At 48.9% G+C, this 22,099-nt stretch overlaps 2 long non-coding RNA genes across 3 annotated transcripts; one reads left to right on the forward strand and one right to left on the reverse strand.

The window, feature by feature from the left end:
* Positions 1–4,125: 4,125 nt before the first annotated feature.
* Positions 4,126–5,042, reverse strand: LOC123596722. Its single transcript, XR_006711826.1, has 2 exons — positions 4,994–5,042; positions 4,126–4,679 (listed from the first exon to the last, which is right to left on the reverse strand). It is a non-coding gene; the product is annotated as an uncharacterized LOC123596722 (long non-coding RNA).
* A 5,807-nt stretch (positions 5,043–10,849) lies between these two features.
* Positions 10,850–18,913, forward strand: LOC123598746. Of its 2 annotated transcripts, XR_006712768.1 has the most exons (3): positions 10,859–11,017; positions 11,759–11,866; positions 17,771–18,913. It is a non-coding gene; the product is annotated as an uncharacterized LOC123598746 (long non-coding RNA). The 2 variants fall into 2 exon arrangements; XR_006712767.1 differs by lacking the exon at positions 17,771–18,913 and having other exon boundaries at positions 10,850–11,017; positions 11,759–15,035.
* Positions 18,914–22,099: the final 3,186 nt, after the last annotated feature.

Here is a 22,099-nt window from a genome sequence, read left to right on the forward strand (position 1 = left end):
TCTCTCTCTCTCTCTCTCTCTCTCTCTCTCTCTCTTAAAAAAAAGAAAATTGAAATGAAATGAAAATTAAAAAAAAAAAGTAGATGTCTCTGCCAAGGTGTTTGGGGGAAGTGTGCTGAGGTCTGCAAGTTGAAATGTATCAAAGATAAGAAGGACTGATGGAAGGGAAGAAAGAGGGGTGGAGAAATCCTGATCAAGCCAAGTGTAGGAAGATGTTGATGGGATCTGGGTAGTGGATAAGTGGAGGGTCACTGTGAAATGTCTTCCTCTTTTCTGTATGTGAAAATATGTATAATAAAATGTCAGGAACTCCTTGGGGCACCTGGGTGGCTCAGTTGGTTGAGCGACCGACTTCAGCTCAGGTCATGATCTCACGGTTTGTGAGTTCGAGCCCTGCGTTGGACTCTGTGCTGACAGCTCTGAGCCTGGAGCCTGCTTTGGATTCTGTGTCTCCCACTCTCTCTGCCCCTCCCCCATTCATGCTCTGTCTCTCTCTGTCTCAGAAATAAATAAACATTAAAAAAAATTTTAAATAAAATGTCAGGGAAGAAAAATAATACCTACTCTTCAAAACTATTGTAAGAATTACACGAGATAATGAATGTGAAAGGGTTGCATACACTACCAAGGATTTACAGGTTTTAAAAGTGATTAAATAGTATAACAGCATAACAAGGGGAGATTAAAGAGGCAAGGAAACAAATAGAGTGCCTTTCAGAACTAATAAATAAATTAGAAATAGCAAATGAAAGACAGGGTGGATCGTTACATTTCTGACAAAGAGGAAATATTGAATATGATAAAAATGAATGCAGAATGGAAAGGCAAATTGATTAAAGTGATTTTTAAAAGTCAGTGGACGTGAAGAGCAACAAGAACCCAATTGAAGGATAATTGGCATCCCTAAAACAGGGAACCTACCAAATGGAGATGAAAATATTCAAAGGTAAATGAGAAGGAAATCATTTTGGAGAAAAAAAAAGAGGAGAATTGTATCTACAGAACGAAAGAACATAACACACTCCAGAAGAAAATGATACAGGCAAATCAACACTAAAGTATATCCTAGCAAGCTTTCTCAAGGATAGTGAAGAAATTCTTTAGACATCCAGGCAAAAATAATAATAATTATAATTCCTTACAAAGAAGGAAATCAGGCTGCCTTCAGATTTCTCCCATCACTAGTAAATTCCAGAAGACCACAGAGGAATGTGTTCAACATTTGTGGGAAATAAACTGTGACCTAAAAAATTTATACTAAGCCCAGTTGAGCAGTCTCAAACATGCAAGTGCCCCAAATACTGCACCCATGAAGGTCTCTTGAAAGTCATACTGGCTAAAAACAGCCAGCCCGTCAAGGCATACATGGACATGCCTGGTCTGAAGACCGGAGATGGTCCAGAAGTGGGTTACTTATAGAACCAAGGCCAAAAATTGCAAATACGACTCTGCACGTCAGGATGCTAACATCAGCCACGTGAGAATGGTATCAACTAAGCACACTTGGAGGTTCGGGCAGGTGAGGGATTTGGAAGAAAGTCTAATCTCCTTCTGTTCTCATATTTCATAATGGGTTGTCAAATACTGTCTGAAAATTGATAAATCAAGAAATGGAGTTGTAAGTGTATTATATAAATATAAATACCAAGAAACAAGACAATCAGCCTCCATGTTCCTGGAAGAAAACGTATCAAGTACAAACACACACACAGAACATTAAAACTCAATAATGTAACAAAAAAGATGATAGATCTAAGACCAAATGCGGATACATCAATAAGTATGAGTGGATGAACACATTTTAAAGGTTACATTTGAAAAAGAAAGAGATGCATCTATAACAAGGTCACTGAAAGCCTCTGCAGACATCCCGGCTAATACAGACAAGGCAAAGCTGGGGGTGTGAAGTAATACCAGTCAAGACAATTCAAGGGAAAAAGCATTATGGAGAGAAAGAAAGGCACTCTATAATGATAAAGAGTATAATATACAATAAAGTTCTAACTGTCAGGAAAATTTATGTACCAAATAATGCAGCAGCAAATGATAAAAAGAAAAACTACAGCAAATACAAAGAGAAATAGAAACACAACAGGAGCAAACAGATTTAAGTCACCTCTCTGTCTGCCTATGACCAATCAATCACATAAACGCAATGACAAAAGATTAAGGGGGAGGGGGTTGTCTATGTAACAAAATGAATCAAGATGTTTCAAACCAAGCCGAGCAAACAGAATGTCCCCTCCTTTCCAAGGCCCATGGAACATTTACACACAGTGGCACCTCCTGGGTTTCCAGACCTCAATGGCCAACCTACTAAAGAGTGAGGGCAGGGTGAGGGGGGGGCAAAGGAGGGAAGTGGGGCTCCCAGATCCAGCACTTGGTGAAGCAAGCCATCCCCCCCAGACTGAAGAGGCAGGAGAGGGACACTGTGAAGGAGCCAGGGGAGAGCCTGACCTGCAATGCGGCTGGATGGCATCTCGATGCCCTGTCCTTCCCTCCGACCCCTCCTGGATGCCAGCCCACGCATGCAAGTTTGCTCAGGCGACCCGGGCACGAAGGTGGCCCTCCTGGGCCAGGAAAGGTCAGGATGGGCAGAAAGTAGATTGGGGAGGAGCAAAGAGAGACATCATAGCATGCTAATCCAATCAAAGGAAAAGGGAAAGCAAAATGCCCCAAGTTATGAGTGAAAATAGGAAATGACAGAAAAAAATGCATGAGACATAATGAAAGCATGTTTTGCTCAAATCCATGCAAATACAATACAAAATCTAGAAGAAACAGATGACTTTCCAGGAAAATGTGAATTAACAAATTTGAATATAGGAAAAAATGTGTAGAGTATAGAACAAAATTAGCAGATGAATTATTACAGGAAAATATTCTGTGTATCTGTTCCACAACCGAATTCCTTTGTTTTTCACGAGATTCTCCTGCTGGTTTCAGGTACACAAGTAAGTCACCTGAAAGTCATGATAGTTTTGCTCCCTTCTTCCTAATTTTTATACCTTATTCCTTTCTGTTTACCAACTCTTATTAATGATCATCTTTCCCATTTCTGCCTTTAATGGATGTGCTCTCAGAAAGTCCCTATTCCTAGGATGCTGGCTTCTTGTTTAAGTTTGTTTCTCTTGCTACATGGAGGAAGTATTTGTCTATTCCTGTTTTAGGTATGACTGTACACTTCTATCAAATGTCACTTTGAATTTAGTGGAGATAATCTCCAGGTAGTGGTTTATTTTTTCTTGTGACCTTTTAATATGGGAAATTAATTCCCAATATTTTGTATAATGTTAATTATTTTCTGACAGTAAAATGTCCTTGGATTCTGGGAACGAGCACCCATGGGTTGTACTGCATTGTTCTTTTAGTTTGTTTATAAACTTGATTTGCTAAAACTGTATTTCAAGCTTTTGCATCAATCAATATGAATTTTTATTTTGGGGCTCTCTTTGTCAAGTTTCAGTGTGAGTTTTATGCTAGCCCCATAAAATAGTGTTGATGTCTTTCTCTAACTTCTATAACAGCTTACACACACATTCAGATTCTATACTTTGGTGATACAGAATTCAGTTTAGGCCTGGTAGTTTGATAATAAAAATTAGGAGGAAGGAAGCAAAATTATTACTATCTGTATATCTGGAAAATCCAGGAGATTCCATTGAAAAATCTATGAGAAAAATAAGAGAATTTGGTGAAGTGTCTAAATATAGAATTGATAGTCAAAAAGAAGTAGCTTTTGGAGGCTCCTGGGTGGCTCAGTAGGTTAAGTGTCTGACTTCAGCTCAGGTCTGATCTCACCATTGGTGAGTTCAAGCCCTGAACCAGGCTCTGTGCTGACAGCTCAGAGCCTGGGGCCTGCTTCAAATTCTGTGTCTACCTCTCTCTCTGCCCCCCACCCCCCACTCTCTATCCAAAAAATAAACATTAAAAAAAAGAATTAGCTTTTGTCTATGCAGAAAGCTACTAGAAAATGCAAAGGAAGGAAAAAGATAGCTTTTCCATCCAACTTCCACCCACCCCCACGTTATCTCCTGCCCCATGCCCTCAGCCTGGCATGAGCACACACAGATGGGCATTGTCACCTACACGCTCTCTACTAAGCCACTGAATCTATAAACACGATCGTTTTAAAATTTATTTTTATTTTCAAATCTATTTTTAAGTTATACAATTTAAAAAAAGATTATTAAGGATGCAACTATATAAACTCTCACCAGTTCAGCAGTATGTTCACAACATAATGTGGAAGCAAGGAAAGTCCCCACTAAGAGTATATCTGCCAGTCGTGCTACCTCTTGTCTCTTCTGCTTACGTTATTAGTGTGATCATCAATCCACGGCTTATTAGCAGAAATATTTTTCGACTGCTTGTCAATTTTACGAGGGAAGTTTAGTTAAACATTGATAAAATCATCTGTAGGCACAGAGACTCTGTAACGTTCCCGGGCAGCCCATGGAGCCTTTCACACACCTCTCCACAAAGAGGGCAGGGGAAGGTACCTGTGTGCATTCCATAGAAATATCAGTAACCATGCCCCAGCTCCTAGGCACACTCAGGTGCATGTGGCCCAGCATACGCACCAGCTCTTATCAGGCTGCATCCCCTCAAGGTATCCCACTTAGTCGTGGAAATGGTTTTCACAGGGACAGTTAGAGGCATCCATGATGGCTGGACAGCTGGGGAGCAAGGAGGCCACCAGAAATTATCTCAGCAGCCCACAGCACCAAGCAGCTGACCCTCATAAGCTATCATCACCTACCACCAAGGACGCATGTGTTCCCTTTCTCCTCCACCTCCCAAATCTCACCCGCACCTCTCTTTGCCTGCCTCTGCCAGACCAAGAGGAAGGGGGAATACATAGTTCCAGACATCTCACCTGCATTGACCCAGAGCAGAATGTAGGGGTGATGGGAGCCCACAAGGGACATGCACAGTCTCCGACAGCAAGGACAGCAGCCCCATGCCTGTATCTCACCCCACACAGCAGTACCTCACAGAATTGGAAACACACTGAATCCCCTTCAAAACAGGGACAAAGGGGGGCGCCTGGGTGGCGCAGTCGGTTAAGCGTCCGACTTCAGCCAGGTCACGATCTCGCGGTCCGTGAGTTCGAGCCCCGTGTCGGGCTCTGGGCTGATGGCTCGGAGCCTGGAGCCTGTTTCCGATTCTGTGTCTCCCTCTCTCTCTGCCCCTCCCCCGTTCATGCTCTGTCTCTCTCTGTCCCAAAAAAATAAACGTTGAAAAAAAAAAATTAAAAAAAAAAAAAAAAAAAAAACAGGGACAAAGGTCTGTATGGCATGGAACTGTCTCTAGAGAATGTTCTTCCCTTTTCCAGCTCAGCCACAATCTCCATGTGAGATCCTGTATCAGCAAGTAGTGGAGGGAGAGAGAAAAAAGAAATGGGTAAATATATACAAATGTGTGCCTAATAAAGAAGAGAACTCACGTCCAGCATTTACAGCCCTAGTTGGCCTTCACAACTTCCTTTTCCCTCTACCCATGCCTGTTTCCTCTCCCTCTGCCAGCACCTCAGTGGATCATGGTTCTTCACCTGGCCAGGTGACCTACACCTTCATTCCTAAAGGATCTGAACCACTGGTAGCACAGCCTATACTGGATTGCTGTAGTCATCCATTAATTTTTACCATGGCACGGAGCTCACATGAGTCCCCAAGGCTCCACCATGCGTGCCCCCTTCCACACAGCAAGGTGGCCGGTCTTGCCTGCCCACCTCTCCCCAGATGCTGCAACCCCTCTGCTGTCCTCAAGCTGGTGACTGTCCTGCTACACTGAGGGCCTCTATAGGTGGTCCTCTGCTCACCAGCCTGGGCCCACAGCCTGCCCTCCCACCTGGAGCCTCCAGCACGCAGGCTTTCTGGGGGTCTGTGGGCACCTCCAGCCCTGTGGGTCCCAGCCTGAACTACTTCTCCGTCTCTTGCCCCAAACTGTGCCACCCACAGCCTTTGCCGTGTCCGATAATGGCAGCACATGCTCCTGACTGAGAGGGTCAAAACCCCTGTAATTGTCTTTGATGCCTCTTTCCCTCAAACTCCACGTCCTGGGAATTCTGCCAGCTCTACCTTCAAAATGCATCCAACATTGAGTCACCTCTTGCCACCTTCGCAGCTGACTCTCTTGTCCCAGCTGCCATCAGCCCCTGTCTGGATTACTGCACAGTCCTTCCAACCAGCCTTCCACAGTGTGTTCCCACAAGCCCAGCAGGGCTGCTGCCTCACTTGGAGGGGAAGCCCCAGCCTTTGTGAAGGTTCACGGGCCCCGTGGATCTGGCCTTCCAGCCATTCTGCATGCAACCTCACTGTGTCTCACATCTGCCCTCAGGTCTTTATACTTGCTGTTCCCTCTGTCCGGAACATTCCTTTCATAGATATCTTCGTGGTCAACACCCTCACCTGTTCCAACCATTCACCCAAATGTCATCTGCTCTTTGAGGCTTGCCTTGGTCACCCTGTGAAATTACAGTTGGCACTCCCAGCCCACTCACTCGGTCCTACTTTGTTACAGACACTTAATTACCTCCACCACACTGCATGAAGTATGAAACACTTGGCATTTATTGTTTGATTCCTCCCCCACCTGGAACGCAGGCTCATGGGTCATCAGGGATGTCAGGCTCTAGAACAGCACCTGCTCAGAGTAGGGGCTCCATAGCTACTTGGTGAATGAAGATCAGTAACATGACCTCTTACGCATTTACAAAGAGTCAACACCAAGGGAGAAGCAGCATTGCCGGCTGTGGTCCCCACTCTGGAGGAGCTCACCGTCCATATGGAGAGAAGGCCTTGGCAATGAAGACTCTGTGAGCTTTTGCAGAGTGACTCCACTTGGCCTCGGGAATCCCATCAGCCAGCAACTGACTTGTTACTGCTAAGGGCTCAGGTCCCCCAACCCCAACAGGACAGAGGTCAATGAAGGGCAGGCCGGAGCTGGGAGAAGGTGTGGGTATTCCAGCCCCAGAGGGCCACCTGCCACTGCCTCCATGTCCTCAAAGCTTCCCTCAGCTCCCACCTGCTTCTTAAATTCACACTTGCAAAGTGACTCCTTACAGGAACCTATAGCAAAACAAGCCCCACTACAGTCAGGAAGGACAGAGGACACAGGCAATGAAAGACACAGAGTAGACAGAAAAGCCTAAAAGCAGCTCCCGCTGAGGTCAGAAAGTCTGGGGAGGGAGGAGCAGCCTCCAGCCTGATCAGAGAGGTGGGAGCTGAAAGGCCCTGTGGGGACCAAGGCGCCCAAACATGGCTGGAGCCACTCAAACTCTCCTGCTAGTCGTCCAGCCACACAAGTCATGTCCACAAGCAGGGAGAAATCACAGGGCCAACACCTACCCTGTGGTGGATGCCGTAACTGTAGGGGGCTAAATGGGGATGGAAAACGAGCTTCAATTTTCTGTGTAAATAAATTGAAATTTATTTTGACAGGCAATGACTCCCAGTGCTGAGAAGGTGCCTGAGGAGATACCCAGGTCCAACAGGCAGACAGCGCCAGTGGGTTGTCTGTCCTGGGCATGGGAGGGAGGGCCATGGTGGACCCAGGCTGCCAGCCCACTTCCTCCCTATGCACCCCTTCCTGCCCCGGGGAGGCGGTGAGGGCCCCCATGGCCGGCAAGCTTGAGAGGGTATGCCAAGGCATTGGAGCCACATGGGCGCTGGGATGACAGCAGGCCTGGGGTCTGTGACCTGCAGGTGAGGAGGGGCATGGGAACGTGACATTTTAGAGGATAAAATCCCTCCTCTAAGTGACCAAGCAGAAGCACATCAAAATCTAAAAGTTATTCCTACATAAAATTCTTTGACATTAGGTTGGCAATGGATCTTTTAAAATGAAATCCATTAAAAATAACTGGCTTAACAGGCAAATATGACCCACCTAACCTGCCTAGAGATGAGCTGTATGCCTCCTGCTCCACACACCACATGCTCCCATAACAGAGGCTGGAAGACCCCAGCGGCTTCCCTTCATGGAGAAGGGGGCCACCCTTGTTCTTTCTGCCCCAGTTTAATCTGGGGAGTCATTTCATAACTGAGGGAGGACTCATAGCCTCTCTTTGAGGTCAAATATTAACTCACAGGGCAGGAAAACAAGTTAGCGTAAGCTTGCAGGGAAGCAACCTGGCGATTTGTAATAGCCTACAGATACCGCTTCGACAGAGTCTGCACAGAGACTAAGACAAAGGTGTACACACAAAGATGTCTGTCAGGCATTCTCATCATAGTAACAAATTAAAGGTAACCCAAACATGGGAAGTGGTTAAGTAATAAATTATCATATCGATGGGATATTGGGTACCTATGAAAAATGTTTACAAAAAGCTGTTTTAATGATGTGAGAAAATGTTTCTGATTTAATATTGAACTAAAATCCGAATGCAAGATTTTATTTACAGTGTGGGCTCAATTAAGAAAAAGAAAACAGGGGCACCCAGAGTCTGGGTGGCTCAGTCCGTTGAGCATCCAACTTCGGCTCAGGTCTTAATCTCCCTCCCAGTTTGTGATTTTGAGTCCCACATGGGTCTCTCTGCTGTCAGCCCAGATCCTGCTTTGGATCCTCTGTCCCCCTCTCTCTCTGTCCCTCCCCTGCTTAGGAACGCTCAGGAGTGTGCTCAGGCACTCTTTCTCTCTCTCTCTCTCTCTCTCTCTCTCTCTCTCTCAATAAATAAATAAATAAACAAATAAATAAATTTAAAAATATATAAAAAAGAAAAGGAAAACAAATTTAAGAAACACCAGAAAGAAAAATGTAATAATGCTAACAGCAAGTAGGAGAATTAGGGGTGAATTTTCTGCATTATTCCACTTTCAATTTTCCAGATTCACTACAATGAATGACCACAGAATCAGATAACATTTAATTTAAAACTTGTTTTGAATAATTAAAAAGCAGGAATGGTATTTCCCTTCAGAGGTGGGGTCCCAGATTCAAAATAGAAACCAAGGTAGCTCCACCTTCTTACCTAGATGACAGCTCAGTTTCCTGTGGAACCACGGAAGCAGGTGTACAGGAGAGGCGACTCAGGCCGGGGGGACATGATGGGAGCCAGCCCCAGCCCTGGCCCACAGAGCAGCCTGGGGTCATGGAGCCCAGGCTGGAGGAGGGAAGGGGCCATCCAAGGACACCCAGCAAGGAGCAGCAGAGAGCCTGCAGGGGGCTCCGTGACACCCTAGTTTATAGAAGCCCATGTAGAGTAGGGTTAAGAGCCAGCATGGAATCAGCAGGCCAGGTTTGAATGCTGAGTTCACCACCCTCAGCCCTAGCATCTTGAAACAGTTACTCAAGCCTCCCTGTGCCTCAACATAGTCATCTATAAAAGGGGACAATAATAGTTCCTAACTCAGGAGGCACACAAGTGCTCAATCAATAGCAGCTCTACTTTCAGTCAGCAGGGTCACTAGCTGAGGGAGTGAGGTAACACTATTGAACCTCATTGATGTCTCATTTTTTCCAAGGTCCATCTACGGGGGTGTTCGCCTGTCCTGGCAGTGGATGCCAAATGTCATTCTGCAGGCCTCAGGGTCCCCTGGAAACCTAAAAGCTATGAATGCCCATCCCCTCCCCCAGCAGCCCCAGTTCAGTAGGTATGGATGGGCAGGGCCTAGGAATCTGCATGGTAACAACACTCCCGTTCTGCCTCACACCCTGCCCCGGGGGCTCCTTGCTGTCAAGGTGTCCACTCTCCCTGGATGGGAAGCTCAGTTCAGGGAACATTAAGCAGCATGTGCCATGAAAAGTTGTCCTCCTTGTTGGAGGTATTCCTCTCTCCTCCCTCCAAGCAGTCCCTGAGGTTGTGGAAACAGAACCAATTCACCACTGTTGGCAGGTCCTAGGATTCATTGGGTTTTATCATTAAGTTAAAGGAAAAAAAAAAAAAAAAAACACAACACTTAGCTTCATCCAGAAGATCCCAAGCTTTTCTGTGCATGCACTGTTTTGAGTGAGTCCATCCAAACCATCGCCATTAGATCTATAAATGGATTTCCAGGCTGGTGTCACGCATACTGGCTCCAGAAACTCCCACCCTCATCCCGTATTACCACCTCCCCATGACAGTTCAAAATTGCTCACAGAGCAAGCCCTGCCTGTGATCCTACACCTCATTTTATTAGGCTGCCTGGGTTATCATCCTAACACAGCTCAATTAAGCCCTGCATTTGCCACTCTGTGGAGAAGATTAGAAGGTTAGGATTCCTGTCTGGAAGCCTGAAGAATCATGTGTCCTAGGAGATTCAAGTCATTTAAATCCTCTGTAGCCAGAAAATCATGCAACCTAAATGAACTACTCACTTATGTAGGGTCTTACTCAAAAATGTATAGGACACAGCAGCTGCCCTCCAGCAGCCAGGCTGGTGGAGAGATAGACTGTCTTCGTCTGTTTGGGCTGCTAGAACAAAATACCACAGACCAGTGCCTTATGAAGAGCAGAAACATACTGCTCACAGTTCTGGAGACTGGAGGTCAAGGCATTGGCAGGTCAGGTGAGGGCTTCTTTCAGGCCAAAGGATGCTAATATCCTCACACAGTGAAAAGGGGCTAGGGAGCTTTATGGGGTCTTTTATCAGAGCACTAATCCCACTCTTGAGTGCTCCACCCTCATGACCTAAGCCCTCCCCAGAGGCCGTGTCTATGACCTAAACCCTCCCTAGAGGCCCTCTCTATGACCTAAGCCTTCCCCAGAGGCCCCCTCTATGATCTAAGCCCTCCCCAGAGGCCCCCTCTATGACCTAAACCCTCCCCAGAGGCCCTCTCTGTGACCTAAGCCTACCCCAGAGGCCCTCTCTCTGTGACCTAAGCGCTCCCCAGAGGCCCCCTCTCTATGACCTAAGCCCTCCCCAGAGGCTCTGTCTACTACATACCATCACTTTTGGGGGTTCAGATTTCAACATGAATGGGGGGGGTCACAAACATTCAGGCCATAGTATAGATCCATAAACAAATACTCCTATAATCTGACAGCAAGAGCCTCCAAAGCAAGAGCAGCAGCTTCAAGTGTGCAGAGGTGAGAGGCCCATGGAGGTAGGCTCTCTGAGGTGGGTGAGCACACCAGGCAGAAGTTACTAGAAGTTACTAGGGAGCTAAAGGACCTGGACAGAAGGGAAAGACATTCCAGGAACAGGGACCACCTTGTGCAAAGGTGCAGAGGCAAGAAGGAAAGAAGGAAAGGTGGTTTGAGAGGGAATGATATGCCTTGGCTCCTCCTTTAGGAATGAAGGCTTCATTCTCCAGTTGCTGAAAGTGCAGCCCCTGGGGACTGCCTAGGGCCACACCCCTTCCCCAGATGGCCACATCCATGACTGCTGGACACACTCTCACACAGACCTGCTCCCACCCCTTGTCCCAACTCCACTGCGCTCTCATGGCCACCCCCAGCTATCTGTGGGGCCAGCTGAGTCACTGCAGCTCAGCTGAGCCCTCTGCCCAGGCCTGTGTCCTGCCCCTCCTTCCTCAGGTGCAGACCCAACACTTCCTAAACTAATCTGCACCTCAAGTTAGCTTGGGGGAAACTTCTTGCTTCCTGGAGCCCAACCTGCAGCAAACTGCAAGTCACTTGGCAGTGCCTAGCAAACATTTTTAAACAGTGGGAAGGAAAAGAGCTCAGTCTTCAGACTTTGGGAATTACTACCTGGATAAATTAGCAGGGACTGACCCTGGGCTGAGAAATAAAGGTTCAGACACCATTTGGTACTTCATTTTGTGGTGCCTCAACCCAACCCTTTTTTTTTTCCATCCTCTAATGCAGACACTCAGTTGTTTGATTTCAAGCCACCAAGAATGTTCAAAGGCAGTGCCTGTGCTGAAGAAGCCTAGGAACTCTGAGATCCAGCCCAGTGAGCTGCGGCCCAGAGAGGTGAGGTCCTGTCCCAGGCCACCCACATGGGACAGCCACAATTACAGCCCGTGTCTGAATCCCAGCTACAGAATCCTTTCTACTCTGCAGTCTTGACACATGGTGCATTTAGAAAATTCTAAAGTTGTTGTGGCGGACTGAACCCCACCCCCCGCCACCAAGATGACCATGCCTTGATCCCTGGAACTGTGAATATCACTTTTTTTGGCCAAAGGGACTGCAGGCATGGTTAAATTAAGGCCCCTGAGATGGGAACATTTTCCTGGATTATCCAGGTAAACCCTAAATGGAATCACAAGGGTCCCTATGAGAAGGAGGCAAGAGAGTCAAATGCAGGAGAGGCTCTGTGACCATGAAAGCAGAGACTGGAGTCATGTAGGCAGGAGCCAAGGAATGTGCATTGCTTCTAGAAGCTGGAAAAAGCAAGATTATCCCTTCTTGTCACCAGGAATGAAAAGTTGTATGTCTGTGGCCTGGGTCTGAACTCCCTAGTGTCACCATGGGCTCACAATGAGGGAAACCATGAAAGGGGTTTCTAACAGAAGTAGGTGTTTGTGCCCCAAACTCACAACTTCCAGAAAACAATGAGCCAGAGCAAGGAGCAGATATGGTTTAGGGGAAGTGTCACTGAGAAGACCATGGACATGTGACAATGCAAATGGGTGTATCAGCAGTGAGGCCCACATGTGGGATTCCCTGGGCTTTCTCTGTGGACAGTGGACAGACCCAGCTGCTATGCACTTCACATAGCCCAGGCTGACAGCCACCAAGGGGGGCTCCTGAGATCAGGGAGCAAGCTGTGCCAGACCCCAGGTGAGAAGGAATGTGGTTGGGTCAGCTGCTGCAGGCAAGGACGCCTCAGCAAGCCAGGCAGGAGAGATCAGTGAGGCAGAAGGGAGCCCCCACACACTTCCTGAGCAGCTGCCCCAGGAGACATCTGTCTGCCTTGATTTAAACCTCAAAAATCAAAATATCGATAAACAAATACAGACGGAGACAGAGCTGGCTGGGTAGAAGCCCAGGGAAGAGGTGCTGACAGGTTTTGGGTTATCTTGTTTTTTGTTTCTTACCAGTATGTTCTTTGGTACCAATACCACACACGTATCTTTTAGCAAGTGTATGCAGCAAGCCCAGCACATGGTCTAGGAGCTGAGGGCACTCAAGGGAGCAAAACCTGCAAACTCCCTGCCCTGGTGGGGTGCTGGCAGCTAAGGGCTGAGTTCAACCCCAGGTCAGCTCTATCCCAAGGTCTGTGCTCACTTCACTGCCCTCTAGGCTGGGCCAGAGAGCAGTGTAAGGGCCCAAGGAGGAGATTTTGTAAGAAGATTGCAGTCCAAATACAAAAGGCCCTTCTTCCAAAAAGGGGGAAGGGAGGAGGAATCTGGGTTCTGACCCAGATCCTGATGTCCAGGGGCACAGGGAGCTCCCACCACCCTGAGAGAAAGTGCTTCATCATCTCAGGCTTGAGCTGGGAAAGGTGACCAGAGACTGAGGAGAGTGGCCAGCAAGTTTCAGCCCCCACCCTTGTGGTCTGTCCTACTCAGTCAGGTACAGGAAGGTATCTCACCTGGGCAATGAGAACACTTCTGCCTGCTCCAGGGCAACTGCTGGCTGTGCTCCTCCCCGAGGATCTGGCCCTGCCAAGCTCAGCCCCATTTCTTACCAGTGGCCAGGGAAAACGGGACCAGGCCTGCTGTGCAAGCTAATGACGGGCCACACCTTTCATGCCAAAGCCCCTCCTAGAAGGAAACAAGTTCTGGGACTTTAAGCCTTGGAGGCCAGAGGAGAAGCAAAGCTCCCAAAGGAGACATGGGGCCTCAGGATGACCCCATACCCCAACCAACAGCAAGCACAGCTGGGCTTGCATTCCACACCTGGGGAAACTGAGGCACAAGGAAGGAGCTGGGCCTAACAGCTGTGTTCTGAGCCCTGGAATGAGAAAACGGAAATCAGGAGGCTAAAACTGATTCTATCAGGTGGGCCCCAGGAAACTGTCTCCCCAGCAAGTTATGTGCAGACACTGGGCCCCCTGCCCAATCCAGTTATGGACTAATGGTCCCCAGGACACTGCAATTTAGGGAAGGAAGGAGGGGTTTCCTTCCTGAATCCTAGGAAAAAAGAAACAACAATAATGGCCCAAATGTTGAAGGCAAAATAGCTTCCTCCTAGAAGGAACGATTTTAAGAATCATAGAAAGAAACAAAGACAGACAGGCTGATACACTCCTGGACAGACCTAGGAGCAGCCAGAACCCTGCTGGAGAAACATGCCAGGAAAGATGCCACTTCCCTGACTTCTGAGAATGCCCCCAGCACCCCAGAAGGGATCCCTCCATGTACTGGGCTAATTTTAAGGCTCAACGGTTGAATGTTGTGAGGCCCAGTGGTCACACTGCATATACCCAGGCCAGCATCAGGCTCAGGACTGAGAAGGAGCCTGCCACCCACCCAGTAAGCCTGGCCCCCAAGCCTGAAGGCCACCTGATTACATGCATGCTTCAGCAGGGTCCCTGGGTCTGTGTTTTAAACAATGCTGCAGGGGGTTCTGACATCCATCACACCCATCTGTGAGCTTGAGTAAACCCCAGGACAGAGTCCCACCCTGGCGTGAGCATGTTCTATGGACGGCCCACTTGGCACCGCTGCTTTCTTGCCCATGAGAACATGGTCACTGTGAAGTTCACCCTGGAAGGCCAAGAGTCCTCCCCTCAGAGCAGGGGCACGAGGACAAAGCCCTGGGATGCCTGGCCATGCTGCACTGCAGAACCTGGGATAGAGGAAGAGTAACTGACAAATGCCATTCTCCCACCTCTTATCCTGGGAAGTCAGCTCCATGGGGACTAATGATCCGGAAGATGTAGTAATGGATGAAACTCCACTTGAGGTCCTAGGCCTGAGTCTGATGCCACCTTGTCCCCCTGCGTCCACAGACCCAAACAGTGGGCACTGGGTTCATTCAGAAGTTCCCTGGAGTTCCAAGAGTGTGTCATCCGTGGACCTAGAGCAGGGAAGCGCTGAGGCACCAGATGAGACACCTCTAAAAGGGGAGCATGGGACGGTTTCATCAAGAAATCTAGTGTCCCAAACCACCTGCTTCCTGATCCAGTTGGGCTCTCCTGTTAACTGACATGAGATGTTCTTTTTTCAATAAAAATGTTTTTTTAATTAATTTATTTATTTTAAGAGAGAGAGAGAGAGAGGGAATGCGAGCAGGGGAGGGGCAGACAGAGAGGGAGACAGAATCCCAAGCAGGCTCTGTGCTGTCTACATGGAGCCCGACTCACGGCTTGATTTCCTGAACTCTGAGATCGTGACCTGAACAGAAATCAGGGGTCGAACACTTAACAGGCTGAGCCACCCAGGCACCCTTGAGACGTGATTTTCTTAATCTCCCTCCAGTTTGGTTAGCTTTTGAAAACCTGACCTTGGGCTGTGGCCTGGTGACAGCACAAGGTCACGCTGGCCCAGCCTGGAGATCCAGCCTGTGAGGCACCTTCCCTCAGCAGTGACTCCTCTGTCCTGGTCCCCCAGCCGCTCTCTGCTCTGCAGCTTCCACCTCATGTGGATGGGACCCCACTCTTCCCCTCTGGACCAGCCCTTTCCAGGCACAGTCTCTGTATCTGCCAGCACCCACATGAGGCAGTGGGAACAAGCACCTGTGCCCGCCCCTTCAGCTCACCCTCTGGGGCGGCCTGCCTCCAGCACACATGTCTGACCCTACACTGGATGCCCCAGCTGTTTGGTGCTGGTGTAACCTGAGCGGAGCCAAGGAGATTGAGAACGGGACACAAGGGAACGCTCAGACATAGGGAGGACCCTACATCCCTCACCGCCACAGAGCTTCCGGAAGGTGCATGACCCAGGCCCGGGCATAGCAGGACCCACCACAGAGCTGGCTGCCAAAGTGGCTGGGGAGACCCCAGCGTGCTGGCATGTGGCGCAGCCCACATTCCTCATCCAAAGGGGGGCCCAGGCCTGCCTTGAGGGTGCTTCAGGTCAGCTCCATGGTGATGGGCTCACTGGAGAGGTGTGGCAGCCCAAACCACACAGAGAACACTACCTCCCAGCCCTTGGGGAGCTGAGATGGACAACAGGAGAGCTCCAGCATGCACCCCTGATCCAGCCTGTGAGGGGACCACCTGGTGCAGCAGGTGGGATGTCCCACACCCTGCCCCTCCCACACTGGCCAGCGACCCTGGAGCTCCCCACATGCAAGGCTCTGCAGGAGGAGGCCTCTGTGAGCACAGAGCCACCTCCCTGTGAAGAAGAGAGGCCACTTCACTGCCTTCCACCCATTTTGAGGAAAACAAATCCATCCAGGGAAGAAACAAGATAGCAAACGGGCCTTCTCAGCACTCAGAGAATAGGGCACAGGAGGCTCAGGGCCATGTTCTGAGCAGCTCTGGGCCTTTTGGGACAAACTCTCGTTCCACCTTCCGTTGAGTGTCAAATGGAGCCACATCTGTTTCCATTCAGAGGGTCAAAGCTGGCATGGACCCAGGAGGGTGACAATAAGCTGGACTCTGGATCATTCATGTGGAACTGTGGGCAGGTCTTTCTTGGGCTCAGGCTGCTCCTTTGGAAGTTAGAGGAATCACAGCTCCCGGCTTCCTGCTGGGGATGACACTCAGTGGTGACCAAAACCTGGTCAGGCCTCTCTGGGCCCCTTCCACTGGGCTTCAGCCTTGGCCTCTAAAACTGCAACTTTCAACACCAGCAATGTCCCTCCACCACCCACACACCCACTGAGGGACTTGAACAAACTAACGTGGCTGCTAGCAGCCTGAGGCTGCATCTCTGGGACACAGCAACCCCCTGCAAACACCTGCTGAAGAAAGCTAAGGCTGCCAAGAGAATTTGCCATGTGCTTCAGCCGACATCTGAATGCAGGCACCTGACCCCCAAATAAGGCAGTTCCTTCAGAAAACTTAAAATTGTAAATTCTTCCTCTGCGGGCCCTTCTGTTGAAAGGTATTGTATTTCCTACAACGCGGGAGTATGTTTCTCAAGGACTCCTGGGCCAGCCCTTTGAAATGTGGTCATCAAGAAGGACAGGGCCCCTCCTCGCAGAGTCCAGGGAGGCAGCCCTTCAAATCTAGTTTAGGCGAATGCCAGTTACCAGGCACAGCCTCCACACTGACCAGCCCTCTCACCCGCTTTCTGGAATCTTTCACTTGCCTGACTATGCTCAAGCCTCCAGTCCCTGGTTCCCCCCTTAGAATCCCAGACACCTTTGTTCCAGTCAGAAGGGAGCTCAGCTTCTCCCCCGCTGCAGGGGTGCAGACTGACACTTGTCCTCACCAGCATCTGGCCCTGTGTGCCTCAGGAACTACCTCAGCCTTGGTAAACCGGTGGAGAGTGGCTGTGTGATGACCAGAAGGAATGCACGTGCACACCCTAGAGGAGACTCAGACACGATGAGAATCAGGGCCATACTGCACCTTTATAAGGCCCCAGCTGTGTGCTGGGCACATCTGTGGTCACGAATGTGAAAGTCTCCATGTCTCCAATCTACTAAGAGGATGATCTGGAAATATAATCCAGGCCCATCTGACTCCATAAACCCCCAGGTTTCCTCCCAGAACCAAGTGGCAATGTGTAAAGAAGCCACAAGTGTTAGGGGTGCCATGTCAGGGACTGAAACACTTTGCACAGACAGAATACCGTGCTCCACTCTGGTGGAGGAGTATAATGGTGGAGTCGCCAGGTTTTCAAAGAGTAATACCAGGGCAGCCACAGACCCTGTAAGTGAGAGTGAGGAGGGAGGGTGGGGAGACAGAGAGGGAGGGAGGGGAAGGGAGGGAGAAAAAGGGAGTGAGAGGGGAGGGCATTGTGGGGAGAGACAAGGGTTGGGGGAGGCAAGTCTGAAATTTTCAAGTGGTTTCCTGCCCTCTTCCTTCCTCAGCCCCTCCACATCCATTCCCAAAAGGAAACCATGGGGTAGGGACAGCCCTGGAAACTGATTCCCACTCGATTTTCAAGAGGAGCCACCTTTCTGAGCAGAGAGCCTCCATGCCAAGCTTTTGTCTGCAAGGAGTTTTTCTGTGAATTTATTAGAAGCTGAAAAAATGCTGACAGAGCAGTTTTGCCCAAGCCAGCAGGCTTCCAAGTGCACCTCATTAGACCAGCTTCCTGCAGGCAACAGGGAACAACAGGCAGGGGAGGCTGAGGTGGGTGACAGGGGACAGACAGAGTGTCGGGGCCCACCCCTGGTTGGCATGGAGGGAGTGTTCACAGAGCACAGCTCCCCAGAGGAGCAGGAAGAACCAGAGGGCTCTGCACAGTCACCTGCCGACTCAGGTCACGCCAGACTCTCAGGACATGGGAGGCTGGAGGGCAGGCAGACAGAGGAACCACAGGACACCAGGTTCCCAGGAGCTGGTTCTCTCCCACCTCCCCCGCCCCCATGCTCCTTGTTCATTTCAGGACAAGGGATTGCACTTGGAAGAAAGGACCCTTTCCCCTTGAGACCCCAACTTTTCTAAATTCTTCTCGATTCACAAAGTAATCCCATTTTTTCAATCACCCAAGGTCCACATATTTTAATGTTTTCTTAAAAATAAATAGCAATCCCTGCGGTCATGAGGACTCAGTATGTGGCAGGCAGGCCTGAGCAAAGCCTGTGGCTCCCTGGTCACAGTTACTTGTTCCTGCCAGCCTCATCAGAACAACCGAACAGCCGTCTGAGGTGTTACAGAGGAGGGACCCCAAGATGAGAGACGTGAGGGACTCCTGGAGTCACACAGCGAATGCGGCAGAAGCCATGGACTTGGGGCTCACGTTCAGTCACTGCTCCACAGCAAGTTCCTACCTTAGAGTATTTCCACATTCTCTGTCTTGTTGATTTTTATAAAACCTGATGAAGTAAGCAAGCAAGAATTACTCCATTTAACAGATACAGAAATGGAGACCTACAAAGGGCCTTGCAGGAAGCTATGGAGTCAGTGAGATAAAGCCAGCTAGAGCCTAAGTGTTCCGTGCCTTAGCCTACATGTCATTCTACCTCGCCAAGTAAACTTTGCTCTGGAAGCGATTGTTGAAAAATATTATTGGTAATGTGATGCTGTGACTGGATGGATCCTGGGGTAGGAGAGACATCATTTGGGTAGAGGAAGGGGTGTGAGGAGAGGTCAGGAGGCTGAGAGGTCTGGACTTGGAGAAGGGCAGGGAGCTGCCGGGAGTGGGTGGGAGACTCCACAGAGAAGAAGGAGAGCTGGGCGCTGCCAGCCAGGTTGCCTGGATGGTGACCACCTTCCCAGCCATATCACTGACCACAAGGCCCACCCATACCTCCAGCAAGAAGAAGATAAGAGTGAGGAGAGCCTCAATGCTGGACATTGCCGCATCTTCACATGGGAGCCCTAATCCTCACACACCCCAGATGAGGCGTGCTCACCCCTGCGTCTCTCCGAAGAAAGAACCCAGAGACCTCCTTATGATTTCACCAAGCCCCAGCAGCTTTAGGACAAGCCCGATTTCCTCCAGCTATCAGTGACCCGTTCTTTTAATACCTCCCCACAGTTCAGTGACTAGTTCATCCTGTGTGTGTGCACGTGAATGTATGCATGCACACGTGTGTGTGTGCCCCTGCTCCCACGCTGTGGCTGTGGGGTGTGAAGGATGGAAGCAGGAGACCTGCTCAGCACAGCCACCCTGACACGAGCCCAGCAGCCACCCTGTTCAGTGTCTCACCGCCTTCTGCTAGGAAAATGATCACTAAGGCTGTATTTTGCCCAGATTTGGATCCCAATGAATATTTCCAGCAAAAGTCATGTAAATTGATTTGTAGAAAAGGCAAAGATGGAGAAAAATGGGAGGCTGCAGACCCTGAATTCAATACCAAATAATCTAATATGCCCAATTGCATTTTCTTTCCCTACCTTTGATGTCTGCAAGCAAATCATTGGCACTTTAAGTTTGCACATATATCTCAATGCAAAACGGTCAAGCGGCAATAAATAAATGCATTATCCAGATAAATGGCTGCTGGTCAGGGTGCAACTGCAAGGAACAGTCTGTGCTCCTGTAGTGATTTACAAGCAGGAAATTCACTTATTCTCCCCTGACCCTTGGCTGTTGTCAGCTCTCATAATTCTAGAAATGGGAGGGGAGGGGTGGGTCAGGGGAAGCAAGGATGGTAGGAGGAGGAAGTATTGGAGGGCACCAGGCCTGGGGAATAAGAGAAGACCATTTACCAGGCAATGATGATGTCTTGGCCTTCACAGCCCCTAGGCTGCCCAGAGCCCCAACCTGATCTCTGCTCCTACACTTTAAAATATCCATCCAATCCAAACATCAAACATGCTAGTCCCAGCCTGAAATTACACCAGCAAAGCATCTCACCCTATGGCCTTCTTTGACCTTTATCCTTTGATTCCCTAGGGCTACCTCATTCTTCATGAAGAATGTTAGGACAACCTGCCAACTACTCACCCTTTCATCTTTCCCCTGTAATCCATCCTGCCTGGAACTGCCAAAGACATGGTCCTAAAATGTAAATCTTGACATGGCACTTTCTGTTTAGTTCCTCAGTGTTTTTCCTTTTCCACCCTTCACTTGACTCCAGAAACCTTAAATAGAAACATTCCTTTTCTCCCAATGTAAGGCCTTCTCTGACTCTTTCCTTTGTTTTCCTATTCACACACATGCCCACCTGAAAATGGGTCATGAGCTCTTTGAAATTAGGAGCTGCATCTAATTCATCTGTTAGCTCTCCAGCACCTGATACAGTGCCTGAGATGGGCACTTGGTGGATGCTATATCCAGAAGGATGGATGGATGGATAGATGGATGGATGGATAATGGGATGATGAATGGGTGGGTAGCTGTTGGATGGGTAAATGGATATGTGGGTGAATGGATGGTTGGGTACATAGATGGATGGATGGGTACTTGGATGGATAGGTGATGGGTGGGTGGACTGGTTGATGCCAGTAGACAGGTAGATGACGATAGGGATACTTGAGCAGGCTGGTGAGAAAGGGAGTAGGTGGTAAGTGTGAAAAAAGAAAGACCCATTGGGGCTCTGAGGATTAACTCCTCTGAGACCCTGAGGAGGCTGTCTGTAGTCTAACTAGTAGGGCTGATTACAAAATACCATGAATCTTCTGGCAAAGCTTAAATCCCCCTGTGTCCAAGCCCCATGACCCACCATGACTTAGCTTCCATGGAGGTGCAGCAAGCCTTCGATCACGCCTTTGAGCCCCACCTTCCTGGTTTACTCACCATTCCAGCACTTCTTGGAACTGCTCATCCAAAACAGCAGCCCTCTCCCAGCTTTCCTTCCATCTGCACAATGTAAGTAACCTTCCACGATTTAGGTCATTGATCAGAATGAACTGTTACAACCACAAACAGAGCCTACAGCCGCAGTATAGAAAATGCATCTGAAGGAAACAAGGCTCATCACTCAAGCTATGGGCACAGAGCTCCGCCCTCTTTGTGTCTGACTAATTGCAGTGACCCTCATCCAGGCCCTATTTTGTCCACAGCAACATAATTAGAAATGTCAAATATTTTACAGAACTCACCATGCACTTTATTTAAAAGCACCGAGTCTTGGGGCGCCTGGATGGCGCAGTCGGTTAGGCATCCGACTTCAGCCAGGTCAAGATCTCGCGGTCCGTGAGTTCGAGCCCCACGTCGGGCTCTGGGCTGATGGCTCAGAGCCTGGAGCCTGTTTCCGATTCTGTGTCTTCTCCCTCTCTCTCTGCCCCTCCCCTGTTCATGCTCTGTCTCTCTCTGTCCCAAAAATAAATAAACGTTGAAAAAAAAAATTAAAAAAAAAAAAAAACACCGAGTCTTACGGCTTAGTGTATCTGTTCAATGAAACTGAATGCCATTAAGCCATGATTTTTTAATGAACCCATGCAGGCTCCCAGCAATGACTATTTCTTTTAAAAAATATTTCCTCTCTGAGTGTTTCTTTTGCCAGAGAACAAATGCTGACCATGGGGATAAACAAGGAGAGTTGGGGAAAGTGTTTAAAATCGTGTAGATAACCGAGCAATTTATTACAGTTCCAACATGAGCACCCACACCCAGCTGCTGTTGTGCGGCGTCTGCCTCTTAGTTGTTCCCAAGATGCTTCAAAGACTGACTGTGGGGTTAGGACTCAATGTACTTCTCACCTCCTTGCTCTGTAACCTCTGTAACATTAGACACACACTGGCCCACCCGGCTGGGCCTGAACTTCCTGATTGTAGAATGGGAGTCATAGTTACCATCTGACAAG

Source organism: Leopardus geoffroyi, chromosome C1 (genome assembly GCF_018350155.1).
Source record: "Leopardus geoffroyi isolate Oge1 chromosome C1, O.geoffroyi_Oge1_pat1.0, whole genome shotgun sequence".
In the NCBI taxonomy this organism is placed as follows: Eukaryota; Metazoa; Chordata; class Mammalia; order Carnivora; family Felidae; genus Leopardus; species Leopardus geoffroyi.